Source organism: Saccostrea echinata, unplaced genomic scaffold (genome assembly GCF_033153115.1).
Source record: "Saccostrea echinata isolate AGI-Se365-2 ecotype Australia unplaced genomic scaffold, CSIRO_AGI_Sech_v1 ptg000001l, whole genome shotgun sequence".
In the NCBI taxonomy this organism is placed as follows: Eukaryota; Metazoa; Mollusca; class Bivalvia; order Ostreida; family Ostreidae; genus Saccostrea; species Saccostrea echinata.
The window spans coordinates 47,614,050-47,638,471 of NW_026889750.1; the positions used below are offsets into that span (position 1 = coordinate 47,614,050).

The window sequence follows — 24,422 nt, forward strand, 5'->3', positions numbered from 1 at the left end:
TTATATAATATCATGTTATTTGCACTCGTCACATTAGTACAAGTAGTTTGTGTCGCCGGCGACAATATGAACAGGACGACAATATGTACCTTGACAATCGCGCTGCATAAAATAGGATTTGACAGATATGCTTGTGTGATTTACACGGCAATTACATTAAAAAAACTACAAAAACATAAAACAACCCTAGCTGTGACGCGACAATATGTACGAGAAGGGAAAGCTCATTATGTCGACAAAAATACATATATAATATACATATATATATATATATATATATATATATATATATATATATATATATATATATATATATATATATACATGTATAATTTTTTCAGCCGACAACAATATCTATCGATTGACGACACTATGTGCAATGAGGATACGTGCATATTGTCACTGACGATATGTACAAAACGACTATATGAATTTACAACCATGACATTTAATTTTTCATGCATTGTAGCAAGACTAAGGCTCATTATTTGTTTTATTATGTGTAATTGTTGGCATAATATATAACATGAGAAAAGAGATGAAGCTATTAATCAAAAGCAGAAAGTTTCAAAATCTTTTACCTGTTCGAGGTAGTAGTTTAATAATCTTATACCTAATAGAGATACGTTATTTATAATGTGTTTGTTTTGTTGTATAACGTCCCTTTCGAGAATTTGTCACTCATATGGAGACGCCACCACCTTCCGGTGGAGAGCTACAAATTTTGACCTATACTCGGCACTTAGGGCCATTGAGCAGTGAGGGATCTCTTTCGTGCCAGCACCTACTGCGACACGGGACCTCAGTTTATACGGTCTCGTGATCTGAAGAACCGGTCTCTTCGTCCCACAGTGGGATTCGAACCCGCGACGTAAGGGTCAACTCCTTACTCCGCGACTCTAGGGCAGACGCTCTTACCACTGCGCCACGCAGGCGACTATTTATAATTAAAAACACGGTACCTAATTCAGGTTGGATAACTTCAAAATCTGAAACTTGCTAGAGGTTGGCACCTTCATAATCTGGTATATGTTACAGGAAGGTGGATTCATCATCTGGTACTCCTTACAGGTAGGTACATTTATAATCTGGTACCTGTTAGAGGTAGGTAACTTCATAATCCGGTACTTCTAACAGGTAGGTAGCTTCATAATTTAGTGCCTGTTACAGGTAGGTACATGTAGCTTCATAATATGGTGCCTGTCAGAGGTAAGTTACTTCATATTTTGGAACCTCTGACAGGTAGGTAGCTTCATAATCTGGTACATCATGCAGATAGGAAATTTTATAATACTGTACCCCTTACAGTAAGGAAGTTTTATATTTTGGTACCTGTAAGAGGTAGGCAGCTTCTGAGTGCGGTATTTGTTAGAAGTATTTAGATTCGTAATCTGGTACCTCTTACAGGTAGGAAACTTCATAATCTGGTACGTCATGCTGGTAGGTAGTTTTATAACCCGTTGCCTGTTAGAGGTGAGCAGCTTTATAATCTGGTACCTCTAAGTACTTACTTAGTGAAGTAAGAAGCTTCGTAATCTGATGTTAGAGGTAGGTAGATTCATTATCTGGTACATAATAGAGATTAGTAGCCGTAGTAATAGAACAAGATAGTTTTGCAATCTTGTACCTGTTAGAGGTAAGTTGTCCTGTAATCTGGTACCTGTTAGAGGTAGGTAACTTTAAAATCTGGTACCTGTTAGAGGTAGGAAGCTTTAAAATCCGGTACCTGTTAGAGGTAGGTAGCTTTAAAATCTGGTACCTGTTAGAGGTAGGTGGTCCTGTAATCTGGTACCTGTTAGAGGTAGGTAGCTTTGAAATCTGGTACCTGTTAGAGGTAGCTATAGGTAGCTTAGAAATCTGGTACCTGTTAGAGGTAGGTAGCTTTGAAATCTGCGTGGTACCTGTTAGAGGTAGGTAGCTTTAAAATCTGGTACCTGTTAGAGGTAGGAAGCTTTGAACTCTGGTACCTGTTAGAGGTAGGTAGCTTTGAAATCTGCGTGGTACCTGTTAGAGGTAGGTTGTCCTGTAATCTGGTACCTGTTAGAGGTAGGTTGTCCTGTAATCTGGTACCTGTTAGATGTAGGTTGTCCTGTAATCTGGTACCTGTTAGAGGTAGGAAGTATCATATCTCGATATCTGTAATTATTTTACAGTTACAGGCTACGTAATGTAGTACCTGTTGGAGGTGGGCAGTTTCATTTTCTGGGTGTCGTAACATAAAGGGTACTTAAATCTAAGACATTGCTTAAAAAGGACTGAAGAATGTACAGTGTCAAACAATACCGTAACTAAAAGCATGCTAAGATTTGGCAATCTTAGCAAAACTTAGATAGAGGTGACTTTAGTATGTCTAAACTTTTATACACATATTTAGAACTATTAAATGTTGATTCTCGGCGTTAAAACATTCCCCTATTCATATTTTGCATTAAAGAAAATAAATATCACTATTAAATAATGGTTTAAGAATTTTTAGTTTTTTCATCGGGAGTGGGGGGAGGGCATACATATAGATGCCGAATTATATTTTTGGGATAGTTTTGAAATACTAGTTGGACCTATGTTATAAACGCTATCATTATTAGTAAATTGTACAAGGTTATCATGGCATTGTTATGTTCACTGTGTAAATATGGGATGAAATATATTAAAGAAAAAAAAAACAGAAAATTTTTCGGTGAATTAGAAGATGATGACTAGAAAGCTAACAAAGAGTGTCTGAAATTTAGAATAAATGTAGAACACAGCAAGCACGGATTGAGTCAGGGGTTCACTACCGTTAGAGAGAGAGACAGACAGACAGACAGACAGAGACAGAGAGAACTGTTAATAACTTGGAGACATTCAAAAACACTTCCTTTCGACTCTTGATTAGATTGTAAATAAGTATATAATAAAAGGTCTATGTAGAGTCTTTGCATACCGGCATTCGCTGATACATGGAGTGGGATTCAAAATTCCCTAATTTGTTTTACTTTAATTTATAAGAGTTTCAATTTCAAGAAGAAAGACGTTCGGTTATCGTGCCCTATGTCTGCGAGAATGACAAAGCGAGTGAACATTGTCAAAAAGAAAAGAATAACAACAAAAGGTAACTGAAAACATCGTAGTCTCGAATGATAAACTAAAGGTATGTATTTACAAAAATAAATAAATAAATAATAAAAATATGTGCATAAAATTATATATAGCTCTCTCTCTCTCTCTCTCTCTCTATATATATATATATATATATATGTGTATATATATATATATATATATATATATATATATATATATATATATATATATATATATATATATATATATATATATATATATATATATATATATAAATAACTAAATAATTTAAAAAATTTACTTCATCATACATTTGGGGGGGGGGGGGGGCTCCGTGCACTATATGCTCCCAAATCAGTAATTAGAGGACTTTATTTGTCTCGCTCCCTTTCTTTTTCTTAATTATTACGTTTTACATATTAAATAAACATTAACCTTTCTATAGAACGATTGATGTGGAACTTTTTAATAAGGGTATCACAGTTGTAATGCGAGATAACTCGTACGCACTTATGGAGAGATAACTCCTGCCAGCCACCCTGCAAGCGGTACCAGATAGCCTCAACCTTTGCGTACCGATTCAGCTGGGAGACATGTCTACACGCCATATGCAGACGATGTTGGAATATTTCTTAATTAATAAGGGTGTGATGAAAGCCATTTCTTTCTTCTTCCAGTAAATCAAGTTATGAGACTTCCAAGTTCTCCATGCCATACAAACAGCACGATGTATTGGGGTGTCTTAATAGTGTAAGGATGTTTCTCTTCGTGCTGTAAATTGGATTTGCTCATTCTTGATTGCATCCTACCGGCACAAACGTTCAGCATAACATTCTCCTTAGCTTACAAGTTCTGACTCATTTTGATAATTTATTAGAAACAGGACAAAGCCAGTTCTCATAGGGCCCTAACAGTTAAAGAGCATGAGATTGATCAACCCTATAGATTTCAATAACAAACCTTATAAGTAATAATGAAACGACGTATTCAATCAACATACACATCCAGTAAAAAATCATTTTAATTTTAAAAAATACCGATCTTATACGTACTATGTATAAGAAATATCAACTAAAAAAAGATCACAGAAAAGAGATGGTTTAAAAATAAGTTAAAAGGAATATTTCAATGATGTTTTTCATTATTATTATCCTTTAAGGAACATAATACATAGCATGCTTTTTTTTTCTTTTCTTTTTTTTTTTTTTTTACAAATATAGTTACATAATCAGTTCATACATCACATGAACAAGATAAAACAGAAAACATACATTTATGCACATAGAACACTGATTTTCGTGCAGAGTAAGGCGCAAATTAGGAATGGTAAGACTATTATGATAATCTTTCAATTAAAACAATTATATGGAAAGCCGTAGGGTACCCCCAAATTATTATTATTTTTTCCTATATAATTATACTAAAAATAATTATCTCATCCCAAAATAAAAATCTTGCTTTTTTACAACATTATTTTTTCTGCAACAATAATAATTTGGGTACCTCCACATTATTATTGTTCCAAATATTTATAATTGTACCACAAATTAAAAAAAAATACCCAAAATAAAAAAAAAAAATCTTTGCTTTTTTTTTTTTTTTTTTTTTTTTTTACATTATTATTTCCCCGCAAAAATTACAATTATCATGTTTCCATACCATACCATACTATGTGTACAAATTATCTTTATTTAGCCCAGCAATGAATAATAATTTTATCGTCTGATGTTTTACAACTACAATCTTGCCAACAACAATAATTATAATCTTGTCGGTCGATGTGTGTACATTGTTTATATTAAACACCAAGATTATATCATATTACGTTTACTTCAACGATTTATAAGAATGCACACTTGTAACAACTACTGATTGAAAATTTAAATAAAAAAAAAATTAAAAAAAAAAAAAAAAAAAAAATTTAAAAAAAAAAAAGCCACTTTCATAGAAATAAAAATGTATGCACAAAAAAAAAAAAAAAAAAAATTCTTTTAATTTTTTTTTTAATTATTAATTTGTGGTACAATTATAAATATATAGGAATAAAAGATAATTATTTTTCCATACAATTAACAGATATTTATCATTATTAAAAAGTAAGGATGAAGAATTTAATTTTTAGATACGTAGTTTGCTGAATTAATGAACATTTTATGATATTTGTCCCAGAGGCAAATATATTAACTATTAAATTAAGTCACATTGCTTCAATGACATTAGCCTGAGCCTAGTCTCAAGAAAAAAAATTTATTTATTTGGTTCTTAAAAGAGCGTTGTATTATATTTTTAGGCAAAGGTCTTTCTTTTCCTATCCATAGTTATATTCGATTCAGCGTTTGGATTTAGCTGTGTAAAGGAAGATGACCATTGTTATGGAAGCCTTAAAATCGAGTACGCCTATACAATGATTGACCCCGTGAACGGTCCAGTCTACGCCAAAGACCGCTCACTGTTCACTGCTAATGGTGACGAGGAAGTACCGATAAAGTACCACAAACTTACTGACCGCTAATGGAAAAATGCCAGGACCTAATATTGTCGTATACAAGGATCAGAAAATTACCATTAAAGTCAAAAATAAGTTAATGAACGAGGCTATCACAATGCATTGGCACGGCATTGACCAGTTTGGATCACCTGCAATGGACGGAGTGGCGTTCGTTACACAGTGTCCAATTTTGCCAGGACAACATTTCATCTATACATTCCAACCTCGCTTTGCCGGTACTTACTGGTACCACTCCCACGTCGGTATTCAGAGGGAATTGGGATTGTATTTGTATGGGGCCTTTATAGTTCTCAGAAGGGACAATGAGATTCCCCCAGAAAGGCAATACATTATGCAATTACAGGAATGGAACCACTTGTACGACCCAGTTGCTCGGTTTAAAGCTAATTTAAAAGGTGCCGACGATGACCAAAAATCTTTTTTTATCAATGGAAAAGGGGAATTCAGTGGCAATAATGCACCATTGGAAGAGTTTGTCGTAGATAGAACCAAGCCTCATGTATTCCGTGTGATTCATGTCGGCTCCGCTGATACCTTGCTACTCTCTGTGACGGGGTTAAAACTTATAGTCAAAGAAACTGACGGTTTTCCAATCGAACCAAAGATCGTAGACCAAATAATTATTCTTCCCGCTGAGCGATATGAGTTTGATTTGTTTGTATGTTGTTTAACGTCCCTCTCGAGAATTTTTCACTCATATGGAGACGCCACCACTTGCCGGTGGAGAGCTGCAAATTTTGTCCTATACTCGGCACTTACGGCCATCGAGCAGTGAAGGATCTTTTTTGGCCAGCATCTTCTGCGACATGGGACCTCGGTTTATACGGTCTCATCCGAAGGACCGGTCTCCACGTGCCACAGATTCGAACCCGCGACGTAAGGATCAACTCCTTACTTCGCGACTCTAGAGCAGACGCTCTAACCACTGCGCCACGCGGGCGACGATATGAGTTTGAAGTTGATCTGCAAAACGCTTGTCAAATCAAATATAAAATTATCATGAAAATACTAAATGGTCCTTACTTAGAAGAAAATAAAAAGATAAAAGGGTTAGCCATTTTGATAGTCAACGGGGTCCCCTCATGCAACAGCTTGGGATCTTCTCGACACCCTTTTAAAGATTCCTCACCTTATTTGTCACGGGAAGGGGGACGATGTGAGAGCGAGGAATGCTGTGAAAATACTAGAAAAAATACAAAAACTGTGCTTAATTGTCCATTTGAGATATATCCAAATTCTCCAGAAATAACTTGCGTTCCAGTCTCCGAACTTAAATCTACAATTACAGAATCAAATGTTCGGGCAACAAGAGACTCTGAGACCATTTTTCTCAATTTTGCGTTTGTAGGTGGTCCCTCGATTAATGGTCGCAAATTTATTCTGCCAACAGTAGCAGCTTTGTTCCAACCGGATGAAGTGGATAGAAAATGTGAAGGATGTGACGATGAGAACCCATGCTCCTGCACTCATATCATAGTGTTGTCCTATGAAAAGGAAATAATCATGACATTCCTCAATCTCGGAAAAGGGAGTGGTAAAAATGGTAAAAATCATCCAATCCATATGCATGGCCACACATTTGAGGTTTTGAAGATGGCCTTTCCAACAGTAGAAAACGATTCAACTGGAACAAATACTCTAATAGCGAATGAAGATATCCAGTGTAGCAAAACTTTGCCGAATGATAAAAGCAATTGTAATAATGCTAAATGGAGGAACAAGTCATGGAATAACTACAAACTTATACCAGGTATTAACCTAAACAACCCAGTCCGAAAAGACACCTTGTTGGTGCCGATGGGTGGGTATGCTGTAATCCGAATCATCGCCGATAATCCTGGAGTGTGGTTTATGCACTGCCACATCGATGAGCACATGATAAATAGAATGGCGCTAATGTTGTATGAGGCCACAAACAAGATACCCGAACTTCCTAACCTCCCTACTTGCCGCAGTTTCGACAACAAAGACAATGGAATAAAAGGGACATAGAAATCACGACAGGCTCGGGGTCAGAAGAGTGAACTATAAAATAACTTTGAAATGTTTGAAAATTTTGTTAATCTTTATATATATACGGCTTACGTATCCATATATCAATCCTATATAACATAGAAATGCTTACGCTTTATTAACTTACTGCAGAGCTCAACCTTTTATTATTATTAATATATTTTGTGCTCTATTTCTATTCTAAGATTCAATTAAATATGGGTGAATGTCTCTGGAAATCTAAAAAGAATTAAAATGAAAATAGTCTTTGAATTATGTATTGTCAAGGTGGGTATCGTGTACTTATCGATATATCCTCTCCGAAATATTACATCCATGGGCCACATCGCTCACCTGAGCACATTGCCTAGGATAAAGCCCAAATCTGTTCAGTATTTAAAAAGTTTACATGGAGGGGGGGGGGGGGGGGCTTGAGAATGCTTCCATGTCAATATGACTAAACAAGGCTTTGCTGTTCTTGAGATGAAGATTTTTAAAGATTTTTTTCCAATATAAATCTATGTAAAACTTTGATCCCCCATTGTGGCCCCACCCTATCCACAATGGGGGATCAAATTTTTACAAAGGAATATATTTGAATTTTTTTTTAAATCTCAATTACAACAAAGCCATTTGTTATACTGACATGGACATTATCAGGTAGTTTAAAATCCAAGCCCCCCCCCCCCCCCCCGGTAATCTTTTCAATACTGAACTGATTTGTGCTTTTGCCAAGCCAATGTGCTCAGGTGAGCGATGTGGCCCATGGGCCTCTTGTTAAAGAAATACAGCTGTCAATGATTTCCTCAGGTAGTGTAGATTCAAGTTTGTTCAAATGATGACCCCCGGGGGTAGGGTGGGACCACAATGGGGGATCAAATTTTTTCATAGATTTATATTGGAGAAAATCTTTAAAAATCTTCATCTCAAGAACAGCAAAGCCTTGTTTAGTCATACTGACATGGAAGCATTCTCAAGCCCCCCCCCCCTCCATGTAAACGTTTTTAATACTGAACAGATTTGGGCTTTATCCTAGGCAATGTGCTCAGGTGAGCGATGTGGCCCATGGATGTAATATTTCGGAGAGGATATATCGATAAGTACACGATACCCACCTTAACAATAAACCCGATAATTCAAAGACTATTTTCATTTTAATTCTTTTTAGATTTCCAGAGACATTCACCCATATTTAATTGAATCTTAGAATAGAAATAGAGCACAAAATATATTAATAATAATAAAAGGTTGAGCTCTGCAGTAAGTTAATAAAGCGTAAGCATTTCTATGTTATATAGGATTGATATATGGATACGTAAGCCGTATAAAGATTAACAAAATTTTCAAACATTTCAAAGTTATTTTATAGCGAGCAGCGCGAAGCGCCGCTCGTCACTGCGAGCTCTAACGACAACGCCTGGGCGAAGAGAAAATTCGGACTACTGCACATTCATTCAATAGAATTTTTTTCCGCAGTAAATCTGACCCACAATGCATCGCTTCTTGTTCTCGCTGCTAACTTCGTTCACGCGGTGACAACAACTAAAATTTCACAAAAAATAAACTCACCTTAATTAATGGCTATTGCATGCAGATAGTAGATTAATCAAACGTTCTTTGTTAAAATATTTGCACTTTTTAAACTTTGTTTATGGAAATGCAGCTAACATACGACGTCATGTGACGTCACAGTCTAGACGTTCCAAATGTCTCGTGCGGTTTGAAGAGGCGGATCTTAAAATGAAGTGAACAATGCGCTCGCCCCAACGGTCGCACCGTCAACATATTAGTTCACTCTTCTGACCCCGAGCCTGTCGTGACTTCTATATCCCTTTTATTCCATTGTCTTTGTTGTCGAAACTGCGGCAAGTAGGGAGGTTAGGAAGTTCGGGTATCTTGTTTGTGGCCTCATACAACATTAGCGCCATTCCATTTATCATGTGCTCATCGATGTGGCAGTGCATAAACCACGCCCCAGGATTATCGGCGATGATTCGGATTACAGCATATCCACCCATCGGCACCAACAAGGTGTCTTTTCGGACTGGGTTGTTTAGGTTAATAGCGAAGCGCCGCTCGTCACTGCGAGCTCTAACGACAACGCCTGGGCGAAGAGAAAATTCGGACTACTGCACATTCATTCAATAGAATTTTTTTCCGCAGTAATTCTGACCCACAATGCATCGCTTCTTGCTCTCGCTGCTAACTTCATTCACGCGGTAACAACAACTAAAATGTCACACAAAAAAAAAAAAAACTCACCTTAATTTAATGGATATTGCATGCAGATAGTAGATTAAACGTTCTTTGTTAAAATATGTGCACTTTTTAAACTTTGTTTATGGAAATGCAGCTAACATACGTCATGTGACGTCACAGTCTAGACGTTCCAAAGGTCTCGTGCGGTTTGAAGAGGTGGATCTTAAAATGAAGTGAACAATGCCCTCGCCCCAACGGTCGCACCGTCAACATATTACCTGGTATCAGTTTGTAGTTATTCCATGACCTGTTCCTCCGTTTAGCATTATTACAATTGCTTTTATCATTCGGCAAATATAGCGAACAGTGATCGATCTAAAAATATTTTAAGCAATACAAATTTCCGAACAGGGCATTAAACACGGACCAGAGATGGGATCAGGTGCCTACGAGGAGCAAGTGTCTCCTCTTGACCGGTCACCCTATCTATTGGTAAGGTAGAAAGAATTAATAACCCGTAGTCAAATTTAGAATACAAACAATGGCCTCCATTTGTATAAAACATTGTTGGACCAAAGAATACATACTGTAGTAGATGTTATCAATAAGAAATTCCAACATCGATTTAATATCAACTTTAGAAAACTTGTGTGTAGATTCAGAATGATTTGTAACAAAGTAATTTTGTTGATGACCGATCACTTGATATGAAAATTTCCGAGTTCCATTTTTATAGAAGAAGCAGTTATATTTCAAAAAGCCCAGTCTTTAATTCGTCTTGAGGAATGGTTGTATAAAGTACAGAAAAGTCGTACGTTTTGATGTGACTGATTTTCCAAAAATTTCGTGATTTTAAGTTTTCTCAAAGTTCTTTGGAGTTTTTGAGAACCCACATTGTCACCACTTGTAGAATATGCTGTAGCACAATTCGTCTTAAGTTTCTCCTTCACGGTAGTTGGTCTTTTTGTAAGGAGTATAGATAAAAGCTTGGTAGAGCATTTGCTTGATCCTGCAATATATCATTGTTTATAAAGATTTTTATAAAGTTTAGGAATCCAGTATGGGTAGGGTAGATCCATCCCATTTTCGTCGACTGAAATGTTAAAAGTATCAAAGACTGAAAAGTAAAGTATAAGTTTTAAATTTTATACCATGGTAAAGTAGAATTAGGTACAATACTGTAGTTAACTATAGAAAATGCTATGGAAGCGTTTCAAATTGATCATGTACTGAGTATTTAAAATATATTACATAAATTTTATTCACTTCTTATCGTGGGTTGAGACTCTATAATGGAGGGGGGGGGGGGTTAATGAAAATGTTTTATATTCCAAAAAATCTTCTGTACTTCCAACCGACAAACTAAGATTTTTTTTATCAGCAATTGGCACTCTTCAACAATTTTAAAAATAATTTTTCATTTGTTCCAGGATTAAGGCTACACTGTAGTGTTAAATTATAAATGCAATTAAATATAAAATATAAAATGTACTTCTTTACTCATGGACATCTAACAAATCATTAAAATGATAAAATTGAGCAGCTATCCCTCTACTAAAATTTTAAAATCTATGACCCTTGAATCCAGGGGTGGGGTTAAGTTGGTAATGTGTATATTGAAAATTTATATGAATATTTTACTAGAGAAAGACATTGATGGCTTAGTGACGACTAGACGTTATAATAAACGTGATGACTTCAACTTTTTATCGTCGACTTCTCTTATTTATGTAGCAATACACCATGATCACCTGATATGGAATTTATGTCTCCCATTGATTCGATACGCAAAAGCATGTTCTATACGTGCGAACAATTTCTAAGACGAGGTATACCACAAATAAGTTGATGATACAAGGATATCAACAATCTCTGTTAAAGTCAATATTTTGCAAATTCTAAGGTCGATACAATGACCTTGTTTGCAAGTACTATCTGTCGTTGAGTGTTGACTATGAGGCGCCGTTTTGGTATTTACTGCCAAAAAGTGATATCACCTATTCAAATAGGTGATATCACCTATTCGAATAGGTGATATCACCTATTCGAATAAGTGATATCACCTATTCAAATTGAATAGGTGATATCACCTATTCGAATAGGTGATATCACTTATTCGAATTGGTGATATCACTTATTCGAATAGGTGATATCACTTATTCGAATAGGTGATATCACCTATTCGAAATGAATAGGTGATATCACCTATTCGAATAGGTGATATCACCTATTCGTGCTGAATAGGTGATATCACCTATTCGAATAAGTGATATCACCTATTCGAATAAGTGATATCACCTATTCAATTTGAATAGGTGATATCACCAATTCGAATAGGTGATATCACCTATTTGCATTTCTTACAACAATAAATAATGAATGCTCCCTTCCTCAAGATTATCTACATTTTCATTGGAACCAAGCAAATTCGGGCTGCATTAGGGCCTGTAAGTCTCGTCACGTGACTTGCGAGATTTTTCGATAATATTAACTTCCGGGTGTACCAGTGAAAACTGTCGCTAGTGCTCAGAGTCGCTCTAAAAATAGAAATCACAAGCGGTAGCCTTGCAATTCGCCACTCGTATAATTATACCCAAAGATAGTTATAACCACGTAATATAGATGTTATTGGTGTTTAAAATGAAACATTTTGAAGCAAAAAAAGTTATAACACTCTTGAACAATTCTGTTTTATTCAATATTTACTTAAAAAATCCTGAAAAATAAGTGTATGGTCATTTCTTAATTGACATCGCGATCGGCATGTGGGCTTCGTTTATCTTCATCTCTTACGTGAGAAGTTGGACAATTTGACTAATTAAATTAAATATTTAGACAGTTTATAACCTCTTATTGAAAAAAGGCAACAAGAGAATCGTACGAGGAATTATATTTTGAATCGTCGAGATCGGCATCCAACTTTTATTAGGCAATAGGCGAACGCATACGAATCGGCATGTAACGTTAGATATTATGATTTGTAAAGTCGATTTATTGTAAGTAAGACGGTGTTTTAAAAGATAGAATAAGAATAATTATCTTTTTTTATTAGCGATAAGTTCATTGTAAGCACGAATAAATTTAAATCTTGATCACACAAGTCTAATGCTAATTCGAAACAAAGTTGTGACGCGAATTTCCTCTATTGTGTTTATAACACTAAAAAGCACTGACTTTTTTCATATAATTTAGGACTACTGGTGATTTTTTCTAAATAGGTGCTTAAGTGTTTATTAAATTAAAATTCTCTGCAATTAATTATGAATTTAAAGCAGTTTTTCATCATATTTTGTGGTTATAGAAGGAGTCCCTTCGACTAATTTTCATTAATATATCCCAACTCAGTATCTACATGTATGATAACTGATGATGAATCATTAGATGACCACTTTGTACAAGTATAATAATAACTATCCATCAAAGTTATGTATGTAAGTTGATAATATGTGTTTCGACTGAATTCATTTTACATTTCTAAGTATGGTCATCATGTCTATAGATATCTGGCTTTGTTCAGTTATGATATAGGCATTGGAGACATTCATTAAACTAAATAAGTAGATACAATGTCAGTGAATTATTGTTAGGGTGGGGATGGGGAGTTTAATCTTCTTTACAGTCAATTATTAAACTTCAGTCTGGAGTTTATGAACCTCAGGGTCCACACTGAATATATAAGCTAAGGAAATATATAACCAGATAATATGTTGTAAAATCAGCTTGCACGTGCACTACAATGCTGGACAAGTCACCCCTAAGACAGCTCTCCTGTAGAACAATTCACATTGACAATCACCTTTGATTCAAAGAACTTGGCCACTGTATGGACAATTTTCCACCTTCTCAGACAACTCGAGCGCTTTGTAGCTATTTTATGCTACACTTAAAGCAAAATAGATTACATCATTTTATAGTGATTCATGCATGGATGACCTCCTTTTCATTCTGAAGTTATATGTCAAGACTACATACTATGGATAATGGATTTGATGAACATTTGATATCCAGACCAATATTGTTTATTTAAAACAGCTTAATTTAACAAAGCGACATTTTGATTGTAAAATTTCTGTTAGAAACATGGTGCTTAAGATGATAATTTATTACAACCAATGTCTTAAAAGTAGAAATCAAAAGCAGGGAAAAAAAGTAAAAGAAAGGGTACAAAAAGAATACAGATACAATAAATAAATCCTCCCTGAAAATGTAAAATGTTAATAATTAAATGGTTCGATGCAGTCTCTTCTCCCATAAATTGTTAAATTTGATGCACTTAATCAAACTGATGATGGGAGTCATTATCCAGTAGTTTAACTGTAGTGTTATTCCTAATTTAATAATTAAATTACTTTTTTTTCACTACAACATTTGTTTGTATTCTTAGTACCTGTATTTAAGATTACAGGGGTATATTGATTAAAATGAGATTATCTTTATGAGGTAGTAACATTTTTGAAAATTCTCTCCTCATATCAATCCCTACTTTAGATGAATGCAAGAGTATTTTATATCAGATTGATATTTAAAGATAGAGAATTTTGTCCAATTAGGAATTGAACACCTTAATTAATTAAAGCTTCTTATATCTTATTTGTCTCAGTTCATCCAGCTGAAAATGAGTACCGGTTTACTGAAAGTTGGAAGTAATAGACCTCTGATGATCTACGTCCCTTCCATAGGGAGTCTCTAACTCTATGATCTTCATCTGCTTAGCACAAAAGAAACTGGTTATGAATCACCAGCCCTATGTCAGCCCCTTACCTTGAAAAAATTTAAACTGTTGAAAACATCCAAAAGAATATTTTTATTTTAATTTAATACTAGAAATATTTGTGGAGGTCAGGTGGGTTCGATAGCTCAGTTGGTAAAACTTCTGACTGGAGATTCAGGGGGCCCGGGTTTGAATCCCTGTCTGGTCTGTGAGATTTTTCTCCTTTCCTGTTACATATTTAAGAAAAAAAATATATCAAGAAATAGCAGAGCCACAGTTAGTCATACTGATTTGCAAACATCATCAGGTACCACTACCAGTAGTATGGATTCAACTCTGTTCAGATCATGCCCAGGATGGTAGGTGCATATGAAAGATCTCATAGAGGAATATACAGGAAAATTCAGGAATTTTTTTTTAAATATTCTTATCATATTGGGTGCCAAATGTAACAGGTGGTGAAAAATCAAGTTTCAAGAGGGACTCAACCCAGGGTCTTTGGCATACATGTACCGTGGCTCTAACCACTGAGCAAGTGAGACCCCATATATTGACCAACTTTCACACATCTTTTAAACCGAGACATCATTAACATCAGGACTATAAGTGATATTAAATAATATGCAAGCATCCTCAAGTAGGGCAGTTTGAATATATCTCCAGGGTAGAGTTGGAGTGGCAATATTCTTGAAGAATAAATGCTTTATTTAGGAATATGTCAGAAAAATCTTCTCTCAAACTGAAAAGCAGGGCCATGATAAGCGGTAACAATATGAGAGCATTCTCAGACAATGCAGATTCAATTCTTTTCAAATTATGGCCCATGGGGATTGTAGGGCTACAATAAGGGATCGTTCATCTAATGTGAAGATAGGGTATAAAGTAATGAGGTAAAGGATAATTTTAGATCTCTTTTATATGGACAAGTATTTGCTAGGAAGATAACCTATAACCTTAACCTTCCTTGCAAGTGTTTGATAGGAAGATAACCTTAAATCTTGTTTGCAAGTATCCTTATATAATGCAGATTAAAGTTTGCTCAAATCATGACCCCCAGGGATAGACTGGGAGCCCAATAAAGGATCAAAGTTTATATCAGCACTGGTGTATTTTGGAAAGTAGGTCAAAGTTCAAAGGTCTCGAGATCAGTACAAAAGCCATTCTTCCAAGTAATATGTAAGCCTAATATCAAGTCAGCCAGTAACACTTCTCAAGTTCTCTCAGTTCTGAGGCTTATGTATTATTATGGCGTAGGCATCCCAGGTTAAAGTTTTTGGAGCAGATTTCTTTTCAAGTACCTCTATGCCCTATATTGATCAGAGATGCAGGGAAGATGCTTGTAGTATGTTTCATTGTACCAGTCAAGTTTCAGATGCTGCAATTTCAGCTGAAGAATGACAAGGTTAATGTTTTTGGAGCAGGCTAAAGTTTTTAAAGCAGGTCTCATTTCCAAGTAACACTAATTTTAAGACCTATATTGACAAAACTTGCATGGATGATACATTTATTGATGCACACTACCAGATGAGCGACTAGGTTAAAGTTTTTGGAGCAGTTTCTTTCTAAAGTGACTATAAGCCCTATGCTAACCAACTTTGCACTGAAGATACATTTATTGATGCACACTACCAGAGTTTCTTCAGATGCTGAATTTGACCTACATTTTCCATATGAGTAATTAGGTTAAAGTTTATTTAGCAGGTCCATTACCAAGAAACTATAAGGCCTATCTGAACCTAACTTGCATGGATGATGCATCAAGGGATGAACACCCTCAAACTTCCCCAGATCTTGTTTTCAAAATGAATTTGGTATAAAATTATTAAAATCAATTTGCTATTGTATGAAATATTTTAATTTTTTTTTTGTATTTCGATCAACAACCACAGTGCAGAATGTATGTCTTACTAAGATAAAAGATGGTTGCAATTTTAAAGTTTTCACTCTAAAATACATGCTAATAAATATTTAGATGTTTTAATAGGCTAGGTGTAGCAGAGTTCAGCATTCATAAAACATTAAATGCAATTTAAGAAGATGAGCGAGCAAAATGACGATGGTGTGACAAATACGAAGGTGAAAAATTAAATCTCAATTATAACAAAATTCTCCTTGATATTTCATCAAACATTAACATATACTATATGTAAAATCTCCAAAATTTACAGAAAATCTCAGATTGTAATTATTTGTCTAGAAGTAGCATACACATACCATTAGAGGGCAAAAATGCTGATCATTTCTTCATACTCTAACACAATTTTTTCATATGAGTGGGTCTTCACTCCTTTGTAGCTCACCTGAGCTGAAGGATCAAGTGAGCTTTTCTGATCTAATTAAGAGTGTTTGGTGTTTGTTGTTTAACATCCCTCTTGAGAATTTCTCACTCATATTGAGAAGCCACCACTTGCTGATGGAGGGCTGCAAATTTATACCTATACTAGGCACTCAGGGCCATTGAGCATGGAGGGATCTTTTTCATGCCAACACCTACTGTGACACGGGACCTCGGTTTATATGGTCTCGTCCGAAGGACTGGTCTCCACATCCCGCAGTGGATTTGAACCCGTGACCCTTATACTGTGACTCTGGAGCAAGCACTCTAACCACTAGGCCATGCGGGCGACCCAGTGTTTGTCGTCTGGTGTCTGTAAACTTTTCACATTTTCAACTTATTCTCCAGAACCACTGGACCAATTTCAACCAAACTTGCCACAAAGCATCCTTGGGTAAAGGGTATTCAAGTTTTTTCAGAAGAAGTGCCATGCTTTCTTTTAAGGAGAGATAGTTAAGAATTCATGAAAATTTGGTGGCATTTTTTAAAAAATCTTCTCAAGAACCACTTGGCCAGAAAAGTTGAAACTTATGTGAGAGCTTCATTACAAAGTGTACTAGATTCAAGTTTGTTCATATCATATGCCCCTCAAGGGTAGGACGGGACCACAACAGGCTAGGGGTCAAAGTTTTACATAGGAATATGTAGGAAATATCTAAGAAATCTTCTTAAGAACAGCAAAGCCATGATAAGTCATATTAATATACTGTAGACTCAAGTTTATTCATATCATGACCCTCAAGGGTAGGGCGGGGCCACAACAGGGGGTCAAAGTTTTACATAGAATATATAGAAAATATCTAAAGAAGTCTTCTCAAGAACAGCAAAGCCATGATCAGTCATATTAATATAGAAGCATCCTCAGGTAGTGTAGATTCAAGTCTGTTCATATCATGCCCCGTGGGGGTAGGGCGGGGCCACAACAGGGTGTCAAAGTTTTACATAGGAAGATGCAGGAAATATCTTTAAAAAATCATCTCTCACGATCTGCAAAGCCATTGTTAGTCATATTAATACAGAAGCATAGAAACATGTGTAGATTCACATTTGTTTTGAACATTTTCAGCTCCTTCTTTTGTACCCCAAAACCTATTTCATCCAGATTTCAAGGGGTGAAGGGGTACAAAAATAGTGAATTTCAGTGTCCCTGCTCTGGGGGGAGGAGGGGGGGGGGGGGCAAAATTAGTGCTATCTTTAAAAATTATCCTTTTTCACTCCCAGACAGCAAGCAGTCAAACTGTTGGCATAATTGTAATAAGCATTGAGCCCCTACTAAAATTTTCAATTTCTTGGCCCCTAGATCAGGAGTTCTATTGTTAGGACAGGGCTCTATAGATATTGAAAATGCATAAATTCTCTAAGTGTTTTCTCTGCCCCTTAGAGAATCAGTGGAAGCTCAGAACTGGTACAAAAATTGTTTATGACCTGAGGGTGTGTCATGACCTTGACCAAGTGCCATTCCTGCAAGTTCAAGGTCACTGGCAGAAAAAGCATAAAATTCTTGTTTAGACTAAAACTCATTAGAAGCTCATACATTGTACACAGATTAGTTATGACCTGAGTGTGTGCCATAACCTTGACCCAAGCTCATTGTGGCAAATTCTATGTCACTGGTATAAAAAAGTATAAAATTCATGACAGATCTATAATTAATTTGATTAATTTATAATAATTAACAGAGAAACATTTAATGTCCATATTTCAATAGAAGATTACTTATGATCAGAAGATGTGTTTCTTTTCATAATCAAGTTTTTTAGCAAGTTCAAGGTCACATTTACAAACTTTACAATGTTGTATTATACTTGTATACTTGTATTATACTGTATTTCCGAGAATTATTCGGAGTCCATTAAGTCAAATGTCATGCATGATTTAAGGATATACGCAACGTGCCTTACCTACTGATAATTTTTCAAGATGTTCTTAATATAAGATTATAGTGCCATCAGATGTTCGTAGACAAAAAATTAGCATGTATTACCAAGGGTCTTGTAAAGATATCAATTGATGAAAATTATTGTATAATTTAAAGAAAAATATACAAAAATTACTAAACATATTCTATATGTTTTGTTTATCCAAACTTGTTTTAGAAGAAGTACAACAGCATATATAGACATTAAAATGTAGCACACCGTTCCTTCAAGTGTTGGAACTCTTCAACTCCAGGGAAAAAAAGACAATGAAGTTCGAACTACGTTGCGTATGTCCTTAAATTAATTGCCACAATTTGTCACAAGTTGTAGCGTGGTGGTTAACGTGTTAGTCTTAATAAAAAAAAAAAATTAAATTGGTGTCCCAGCAGTTATTTCAACGTTGAACCAACGTACGTTGCTCTTCAACGTTGAATTTCGGTTGCATATTAAAGTTGAGGCAATGTTGAGACCTCAACCGTTGTTTCAACGTCAAATATCAACGTGGAATAGACGTTGAAAATGGCTTGAACTTAGGTTGATTTATGGTTGAATTTGTTTGCAGATGAAAGTTGAGGCAATTTTACTCAGAACCAGATTCGAGCCAGATTGTTGTAATAATTATAATGCACGACAGCCTGATTTTGATGTATTAAGTTGAGAGAAATGCACGGAAATTGTAGGGCACCTTAACAAATAGCTTGCAGCCACAACCGTTAACATTATTTACGAGTAAATAATTTTAAAACCAGAAAAAAAGATGGGCGTATTTGGCGTGTGATCTGCAGGAATAATGCGTACGGAACATTTATTGTTTAAATGCCTACGATTTGGTCGGCTGACCACAGCTGGACATACTTTACAAAGTTAAGCACATGGGAAAATGTTACATTTAGTTTGAAATACTTTGTCAAATTTAATATTTAAGTCCGCTTATCTTAATAATTACTACATGTATATCTTAGTAACGCTTCACATAAATAATAAAATGGAATTACAAGTACATGTGTATATTAAAGTTAGTATCAGTAGGTTGGAAGAATTACTGTCGCTCCCGGTGCAACAGAACCAGAATTTATCTATTTGAAAATAAATCAGTACATGAATTTAAACGGATAAAAAAAAATGATTGATTTTACTTCAAAAAAAAAATATTAACGCTCCGTGCGGGGATCGAACCAAAATTTTTCTCTTTTTCATTGCACTGGACAGATAACGCATACTACTGAGCTATCACCGCTATAGCAACTATACGGGTTTTCTAAAACGAGGACCGCATTTATATGTTGGATTTTTTTTTTTTAAACAAATGCTTGTTAGTTTCTTTGAATTAAAATGCACTCAAATAACGTTTCAAAATCATGGAGAGATAACCCAGAGATAACAAGTTTTTAGGAAAAAATGTTTAAAAATGTAGCATTTTGTATCAAATGACTCATCTAGTTAATTTTCAAGTTCTTTTTTAGCAAATCAAAATACAATATCGGGAAAATATTCCCCTTTCCCTATTTTGCAGGAATCCGATACATCAAAAGAATGCTAAAATTTCATGTGACAGATAAATGGAATTTTCACTTTCAAGTAGGCCCAGATTCCTGTGGAATGCCAGCCAAAAGCGCCCTCGTTCTTTGATAACAGAATAAATAAAATAAAAATCCTGAATACTTGTGGTTGTAACAGGAATCAGATTCTTAGGCACCATATATACATGTACCTGAAACAGGTGCAATTTATTAAGCACCCAAGTATTGGTAAAAGGTACCCGGTATATTGGTTCGGACCAGGATATCGGCACGAATAGCTCAGTTGGTAGAATGCCCTGACTATTGATGCAAGGGTTTGGGGTTCAATTACCAGTCCAGTCATACCTTTTCTGTTACATAATTTGGTGCCTTTGATCATCTCTGGAGTTGCAGGTGAAAGTCCTGCAAGAGGCAATAAGAATTTGGGTTGTGTCTTCCAGGACGAAGACAATGTAAGGAGGAAGGAATGTAGTGGTTTGTGGGTAGCTCAGTTGGTAAAGCGCCTGACCGGTGATGCAAGAGTCCTGAGTTCGATACCCGCTCCAGCCATATATTTCCTCAGTTCCTGTTTCACAGGAATTATAGATAATATAGCAACCTGTCAGTAACAGGTACAAGATTATAAGGCTCCCCACCGGTTACAGTTGCAAATTAAAGCTTCCTAGTATAGTTAACAGGTATAATATCATGAAATATCCTACGTTTGTACTCAGAAACAAAAGTTTTTAGTAGGAGTAATCTACAGGCCTCCTAATTCATATTCTGAACATTGGAATAAGTTTTTATATACCGTGGAAAAAGCTTTAGATACTGAAATGTCAATATTTTTGGTCGGAGATTTTAATGTAAATATGTTAGCCTCTGATTATAATACCTTTAAGCATCTTTTACAAAGACTGAATATCAGTAATGTGTTAAATGAACCAACCAATTTTACTTCAAATACAGGAACCTGTATAGATTTAGCCCTCACAAACGATGTAAATAAAATTGAAACTGTAAAGGCTAATGCACCCATATACAGCTCTCATTCCCCAGTTATAATAAATATATCATTTAAGGCTTACAAACTAAAAGGCATATAAACGTACCATAAGAAACTATAATTCAACCGATTACCAAAGCTTGAACGACGATTTAAAACAAGTTAAATGGGATGAGGCTGTGTTCAATTGTGAGAATAATTTTAATTTAAAATTAATGAACTAAGTTGATATGTATATCCCTACAAAGGTCATAACTGTTTGATCCGCTGACAAACCTTTTATTACAAATGCAATTCGTAGGAAAATGAGGAAAAGAAATAGAATACATTATAAAGCAAAACGTACAGATAATCCTGTTCCCTGGCAAAAATTTAGGGGAATTCGTAACGAAGTAGTCAACTTAGTACGAAAAGCTCGAAATGATTATAAAATAAAACTGGCCTCTCAGCTTATAGATAAGACTATTCCCCAAGGCAAATGGTGGCATATTGCAAAATCTGTCTCAAGATTTAAAAAACAGAATACCTCCCCTCCTCCTCTTAAATCTAGTGATGGTAGAATACTTATTCATCCTATTGATAAAGCTGAAGAATTTAATACTTATTTTGTAAACATCTCACATATAATCTTCCTGAACACGGACCCGGTCCACCAATTAATTGCTTTGATGGTTTTGAAATAACTGAACAGGGTGTTCTTGATCAACTAGAAATCTTGGATACCTCAAAACCACCAGGGCCAGACGGATTATCTCCAAGAATCCTATAAGAAATACGATTCTCAATTTATAAACCACTAACAAGACTCTTCAATATGTCACTCATTAATAAATGTCTACCTTATATATGGAAACAAGCACATGTTTCTCCAATCTTTAAAAACAAAGGAAGCCCCGAAAATACTAACAATTATAGGCCTATTTTTCTTGCTAGGTATGTCTGCAAAGTATGAGGCGCCGTTTTGGTATGTATTGCCATTTAGTGATATCACCTATTCAAATGGGTGATATCACCTATACGAATAGGTGATATCACCTATTCGAATAAGTGATATCACTCATTCAAATTGAATAGGTGATATCATCTATTCGAATAGGTGATATCACTTATTCGAATAGGTGATATCACCTATTGGAAATGAATAGGTTATATCACCTATTCGTGCTGAATAGGTGATATCACCTATTCGAATAAGTGATATCACCTATTCGAATAGGTAATACAGTACAATTCGTTTTTTATCATACCGGTTTTATATCATACTTCTTTTTTTATCATAGACATTTGAAACACAAAATCATTTCTTAATAATTCATTATAAATTCAAAAGCTGAATAGGTGATATCACTTATTCGAATAGGTGATATCACCTATTCCAATAGGCAATATCACGTTTTGGCAGTTAAAACCAAAACGGCGCCTCATAGCAAAGTCATGGAAAAATACTTTTCAAGTATATGTTTAATTATATAAAAGACTACGAATTATTATCAAAAAACCAATATGGGATTCAACCTGGTGACTCTACTGTAAATCAACTAGTTGAAATATATGATAAAATTATTTCAAATCTTGATAAAGGCCGGGAAGTTAGATTTATATTCTGTGATATTTCAAAGGCCTTTGACAGGGTTTGGCATAAAGGACTTATCTTTAAACTTGAGAAAAATAGGCTTCCAAAATAATATTTTGGGCTGGATTAAAGATTACCTTACTGACAGGCAACAAAAAGTAAATATTGAAGGTTTTTCATCAACATTTAAAACTGTTGATGCGGGAGTACCTCAGGGATCTGTGCTAGGCCCATTTTTATTCTTAATATACATTAATGATATACAGTAACCGAAGGCATACATAATGGTATTCGTTTATTTGCGGAAACATCATTGTTTGCTATAATAGGCGCCGATATTTTTACTCCTGCATTATCTCTTACAGCCGATCTTGGAAAAATAAAGAAATGGTCCAACTCTTGGGCTGTAGATTTTAAAGATTTTAATTTTACAAGAAAGCAGCGACTTTTTCCAGACATTTTGGAGGAAATGGGGACATTATTGAACAATCCAGTAGCCATATACATCTAGGGCTTCACCTGCAGTCCGATGGTAGTTGGAACTAGATATCATTGAGATGGTGGCCATCTCAAAGGGCCCCGCTTTCAGCAATGAACATAAAAATGTAAGGTAGCTGAAAAGGGTTTATTTTGAAGAGGACCATTTGTGTACTATTAAGGGATGTGTTGTTTGAGTCTAAAGGGCTTCCATGTCATCCTTTTTATAATAAAAAATGGCACGAAATCACGAGTGCTCCATACCCTCTATCAATAAACGGCACAAAAATTACGAATGTTGCACATCCTCTATCAAAATATGGAAGGAAAATCACAAATGTTTCGTACCTTAAGTTAATTGGTTAAGTTTGAGGCTGACTGGACTTAAGGGAAAGAAATTATGCACCAAACAAAAATTTTGAACAGAGAGGCTGTTTTTGACCTTGACCCTTGACCTAGAAACTTAGTTCAAGGTCACTGCACATCCATTGACCAGTGGCACTCTGTGAGTGAAGTATGAGCCACATTGGACCAAGCGGAGAGAAGATATGGTGCGGACAAGGATTTTCATATAATTCTGCTATGACCTTAACCTTTGACCTAGAAACATGGTTCAACGTCACTGCATACCCTTTACCCATAGACACTCTGTGGGTGAAGTATGAGCCAGATTGGGCCAAGGAGAGAGGAGATATGCTCCGGACAAGAGATCTCGGACGGACAGACGGACAGACTGATCACTATAGGGCGCCCGCAGAGCGGGGCCCTAGTAACCATATCTCTGCTATTTACGAAAAAAAACTTGTAACAGATTAAATATTTTGAGATTATTAAAGCACACACTTGATAGAAATTTCTTAATACGATATATCTTGCTTTCATTAGACCGGTCCTAGAATACGCATATGTGGTACTGGATAACTGGTCTCAGGAAAATACAGAATTGTTAGAAAAGGTCCAAGTAGAAGCTGCAAGAATTATTACTGGTCTAAGGGTAAATTCTTCAAGATCAATTCTATACGCTGAACTCTTTTGGGAGCCATTACATCAGAAAAGAATAAATCATAAACTAATATTATTTTATAAAATTGTCCACGGTATTGCCCCATATTTATCTTAGCGATTTATGACAGCCTTTCCAA

At 35.4% G+C, this 24,422-nt stretch overlaps 1 pseudogene; it reads left to right on the plus strand.

Moving 5' to 3' along the window:
• The first annotated feature begins 1,029 nt into the window (after nt 1–1,029).
• LOC133198000 (uncharacterized) lies at nt 1,030–7,561 on the plus strand (annotated as a pseudogene).
• Nucleotides 7,562–24,422: the final 16,861 nt, after the last annotated feature.